Raw genomic sequence first — 5,931 nt, forward strand, 5'->3', positions numbered from 1 at the left:
TTTTCATTTCCAGCATAAACTGGTTTGAATTTCCACACAGGACCAGGAGATGGGAGCACCTTTAGGAAGGTGAAAATAGTATGAATGCAGAAAAGCCATGAAGTGCTTAATGGTGTCAGGTTTCCTTCAGTGGTGATGAAAATATTTTGGAAATACATAAAGGTGATGGGTGCACAATATTGTGAATACATGAGATGCTACTGAATTGTCAAATTTTAATGGTTAGTTTTATGTATTGTAAACTTCACCTTAACTTTAAAAAAGCATAGAGAATATTACAGACAAATATATTCTACGTGCTATTTCCGAGCTTAGCTCAAGAGTCACAGCCACTTTGAAGCTTATTCTAAACACGTGGAGACAGGTGTGAGATCATCTACTTTAATTATATTCCTAGGTTACCTTTGAAATCCAATTTTTGAATTTTCCAAAGATACACCTTACCCTCATTGACACAAACTGTAGGCTAAAAGAGATGCAGTCATGTCTGCAATGTTTATGTATTCAGCTGGTAGGTCCTCAGTATTCCAGGAGACTGTGTCCTTCTGAGATATAAACTCCTCACCCATCTTTTTCTGAAAATCCATGCTGTATGAAATTTCCCTAAACCCAGAAGCAGGCCTCCTGGCCCTTGAATACTCTAGTTCAAGACTTATATCCTGGCACTCCTGATGATACTGCCTGTCAGTGCAAGAGACGCAAGAGACACGGGTTCGATTTCTGGGTCAGGAAGATCCCCTCGAGGAGGAAATGGCAATGCACTCCAGCATTCTTGCCTGGAAAATTCCATGGACAGAGGAGTCTGGTGGGCTTCAGTCCATGGGGTTGCAAAGAGTTGGGCACGACTGAAGCAACTGAGCACATATGATGATCATATATCCAGAAAGACCTATGGGGATAAGTACAGACTTCAGAGGTTTGTGTGTGTGTGTGTGTGTGTGTGTGCGTGCGTGTGTGCGCACCTGTGTGTCAGAAAAAGAACTCATACCCACAGCCAATGATGCTTGCTCAACAATGACCACATTCTGGGACTTCCCTGGAAGTTCAGTGGTTAAGACTGTACTTTCACTGCAGGGGCTGCGGATTCAATCCCTGGTTGGAAAATTAAAATCCTACATGCTGTGTGGTGTGGCCAAATAAATAAACAAATAAACAAAACTTACCACATTCTTACTCTACGAAGGAATAAACTCCCCTCAGCAGCTGCGGAAACGTATGCTCAGAATTGACATCTTCCTGCTATATAGGCTCCTCGGCTATCTTATATCAGACTAGAATCCACATTTTAATTTACAAGCTCTTTTCTACCCACTAGGTTAAAATTCAAAGTCCTAGTTCACCATTCTTAAATAGTCCAAGAAAAGGGAAAATCTCCTCTTAGAATAGTACCTTCAGTGGTACTCACCTTCAAGCCAACTGGATATTTTTCCCTCCCACCACTGCATTAACTTAAAATAAAATTGTCTGCTCCCACACAGGCACTGCAATAGCTATCGTAACACTTCCTAACTCCCACTCTACTCTATTGTCTCAAACACAGATGATTTCCCTGGAATAGTCTTTGGTACACATCAGCTTACTACAGTAACTCTTTCTGCAAGAAAAAGTAACTTGTGTAAATTAATCATGAGGGGAGATTTACTGCAAATGGAAAACTAAATACCATTTATTAATCCAATATCTCTGTCAACTAAAAAAGATGCACAATGTGAGAATTGTGAGTTAAGTTTTATTTGGGGCAAAATGAGGACTGCAGCCCAGGAGGCAGCACCTCAGACAGCTCTGAGAAACTTCTCCAAAGTGGTGTGATTTTGGTGAAGGGGAAGTTCAATGCAATCAAGCATTTGTTTTTAAAAAGGTTTTCTGCTGGCCATGAGAAGTAGATGTCATCATGAAGGGCTTTAGTGCTTTTCTAGATATGAGGAGATGCAAGGATTGGGATCATGAAATTAATTCCTGAAAATATCTAACTATCTAAAGACCTGTTGTGCCAGTTTTCCTGGAGCACAGGGTGCCTCATTCTCCACCCTGAACTCCCTTCAGGGCACGTCAAGGGTCAACAGCTGCAGCAGCAGGATTCAGTCTCTGCAGAGGTGATGGCAAATAAATGTCCTCCTTGTTGCTGTTCAGTCGCTGGCAAATACCATTGGCAAGCCAATTTGTAGTTGACATCTCCAACCCAGGTCCCTGAACTTACCTCTTTTTCCTAAAGTTTTTGTCCCTTTCAACTTCCTAATACAGTTTTGCTTTCATTAGTTAACATTCTTTCTTTCCATAGTTGTAATGTCCTTGCGTCCATTTGCTTTTACCACATTCATCGTATATCCTGCCAGTGCTACATTCAGTTTACTGCTGAGATTCTCCATTCCTACATCTGGGTTTTAGGTGCTTCTGGAAGTTACACAAAATCATACAATAGAATTGGTGTCATTACAACTCTTGAGTCTATGTTAGGCATATTTCCAATGCTGAAATTGGAGTTGAGTTCTTTCAAAGTATATCCAAGCTGAGATTAAGGAAGAGCAGAAACCAAGAATCATGCAGAACAGACAGGAGAGGAGCGATCACATAGAAAGCGAGACATAGACCAAGTTAGGGAGAAGAAAGGCTGACCCTGACATTCCAGTTTTGCTGAGTAGCTACAACTACAACTCCCCGTTTGAGGTAGTGTAAGAAAACTGGCTCTTGAAAACAAATGATGCTTCACAAAATAAGCACCTATCCTTCCAGACACTTTGGTTTTTACACCTGCCCCATAGACCATGCCCAAGTTCACCCTGCTGGACAATATGGCTTCTGTTGACCATCACTTTCTCAGCTAACTTATGGATTTGCATTGTAACACAAATTTTCTATTTAGTATTTCTCACCAGACTGCAGATTGTATTCTTTATTTCTTTTTATACTCTTGAATGCCTAGCCTAGCATCCTATGACCATATTCATAGTAGATGATCTCTAGATACTTGGTGAATGAATAAACAAATGAATAAACAATTCATTCTTTATTAGTCTTCAGAAAGGTGATAATAGCAAGACGCTCTAGAGTCTTTGGTCTTCAGAAAGGACAAGAAATCAGAAAGGGGGAAGCCCCAGAGAAGGAAATCTTGTTTTCACCAAGATTCAAAGGAGGACCAGGAGAAAAGGCCAACAGAATGTCATTCCTGAGACAAGGACAGCAGGCAAGCAGGCAAGGTCTTCCAGCTCTCCGGGACTCATTCTATTCAGGATCCTTCTGACCTGCGATTGACATTCAGAGGACCCCAAAATAAAGCTGAGCAGAAATATCTAATTATATTTACGTCTTAAAAGCAGGGGAAAATATATTTGCAGAGCCAAACATTGTTTTACCAGTAACCTTACTACCTGCAATCTAAAAGACATCACATTAGTTTTCTGTTTTGTTTGCTTTGCTTATTTCTGGAACTGTGGTTTCTCTTTAGAATAACTCAAGGGTGGAAACATGTGAATACTCTTGAGTTATTAAAACCACCACCACAGTCTTCAGTTCAAATGTGGCAAATATAAAAGGTGACTCTCATTTCACCAAGCTATGAAAATAATATTTGGGGGATAAAATAAGAAGAAAGAAGCCTCTACATACATGTAAGAAATGCCTAAAAGTGATGTAACCCTTTGCTCTTCAAAGTTCAGGCATCTAAAGAGAAACATCATGCAGCCACACCTTCATTTGGCTAAAGATATGGTTTTAAGACACTAAGCTACTCATTTACAGGTTTCTGCTTAAATTTTCAACCACATTTTAAGCATGAAACTTTGTGGTTCATGAGTTAACAAGATACCACCCAAGAAAACATTGCTGCATGGGGTGTCACTCTTGAGATCCTTGGAGTCGTTGGTCATAGTGGGTTCTCTGTGACCCTCTGCATTTGAAACGCATTGGTTTGCTAATGGTTGGTTTCTGGCTACAGTGGTCCACAAACTGTTTGTTCTTTTTCTATGGTCTGTGAATGATATGCCTCAAGGAATGGTAGCTGATATTCTTTCATTTTCCTCCCTAATTTTCTCACTAAAATGTTTAATTAGTGAAAAGGCAACATATTTATAGATATAATAAAACAGTAGAGGAAAGGCTGTTTTAAATATATGCACAACATATTATATTTAGATACACACACATACACACATATATATATTAAACTATATATTAAGGACACTTTACATTCATACATATGAGTTTTAGGAAACTATACATCTGTGTTTCTCTAGAGTATGATGAAAGTGAACTATCATATGAACAATAATTTTTTTGAGATGTTTCAAGATAAAAGGAATATATGTATGTAAAAATTATAAAAGGAATGTTTAATATTAAGTTTATGTAATCCTAACTCTCTTCCTTTTTCGATGATCCAGTTGATGTTGGCAATTTGATCTCTGGTTCCTCTGCCTTTTCTAAAACCAGCTTGAACATCTGGAAGTTCACGGTTCACGTATTGCTGAAGCCTGGCTTGGAGAATTTTGAGCATTACTTTACTAGCATGTGAGATGAGTACAATTGTGCGGTAGTTTGAGCACTCTTTGGCATTGCCTTTCTTTGGACTGGAATGAAAACTGACCTTTTCCAGTCCTGTGGCCACTGCTGAGCTTTCCAAATTGGCTGGCATTCTGAGTGCAGCACTTTCACAGCATCATCTTTCAGGATTTGAAATAGCTCAACTGGAATTCCATCACCTCCACTAGCTTTGTTCATAGTGATGCTTTCTAAGGCCCATTTGACTTCACATTCCAGGATGTCTGGCTCTAGGTGAGTGATCACACCATCTAGGCGAGTGTGATTGGTAGTGAAGATCTTTTTTGTACAGTTCTTCTGTGTATTCTTGCCACCTCTTCTTAATATCTTCTGCGCTTGTTAGATCCATACCATTTCTGTCCTTTATTGAGCCCATCTTTGCATGAAATGTTTCCTTGGTATATCTAATTTTCCTGAAGAGATCTCTAGTCTTTCCCATTCTGTTGTTTTCTTCTATTTCTTTGCATTGATCACTGAGGAAGGTTTTCTTATCTCTTCTTGCTATTCTTTGGAACTCTGCACTCATATGCTTATATCTTTCCTTTTCTACTTTGCTTTTCGCTTCTCTTCTTTTCACAGAAAGTTATGACCAACCTAGATAGCATATTGAAAGGCAGAGACATTACTTTGCCACAAAGGTCTGTCTAGTCAAGGCTATGGTCTTTCCAGTAGTCATGTATAGATGTGAGAGTTGGACTGTGAAGAAGGCTGAGTGCTGAAGAATTGATGCTTTTGAACTGTGGTGTTGGAGAAGACTCTTGTGAGTCCCTTGGACTGCAAGGAGATGCAACCAGTCCATTCTGAAGGAGATCAGCCCTGGGATTTCTTTGGAAGGAATGATGCTAAAGCTGAAACTCCAGGACTTTGGCCACCTCATGCAAAGAGTTGACTCATTGGAAAAGACTCTGATGCTGGGAGGGATTGGGGGCAGGAGGAGAAGGGGACAACAGAGGATAAGATGGCTGGATGGCATCACTGACTCGATGGACATGAGTCTGAGTGAACTCCGGGAGTTGGTGATGGACAGGGAGGCCTGGCGTGCTGCGATTCATGGGGTTGCAAAGAGTCGGACACTACTGATCGACTGAACTGAACTGAACTGAACTGAATCCTAACTCTATCCCTAACTTTAATCGTAACCATCCAAGATGTGAACTATATTGAAGACTCACAATAGCTGACATTCCATATGCACTATCTTATTGCTCATAAGGACTTTAAAATAGCTATCATGATCTTTGATTAAAAATATGGAAACTGAAGGAATTCCCTGGTGGGATTGGATAAGAATCTGCCTGCCAATGCAGGGGACAAGGATTTGATCTCTGATCCAGGAAGATCCCACATGCTGTGGAGCAACTCGACTAGTGAGCCACAACTACTGAACCAGTGCTCTAG

The sequence above is a fragment of the Bubalus bubalis genome, chromosome 7 (assembly GCF_019923935.1).
Source record: "Bubalus bubalis isolate 160015118507 breed Murrah chromosome 7, NDDB_SH_1, whole genome shotgun sequence".
Lineage (NCBI taxonomy): Eukaryota > Metazoa > Chordata > Mammalia > Artiodactyla > Bovidae > Bubalus > Bubalus bubalis.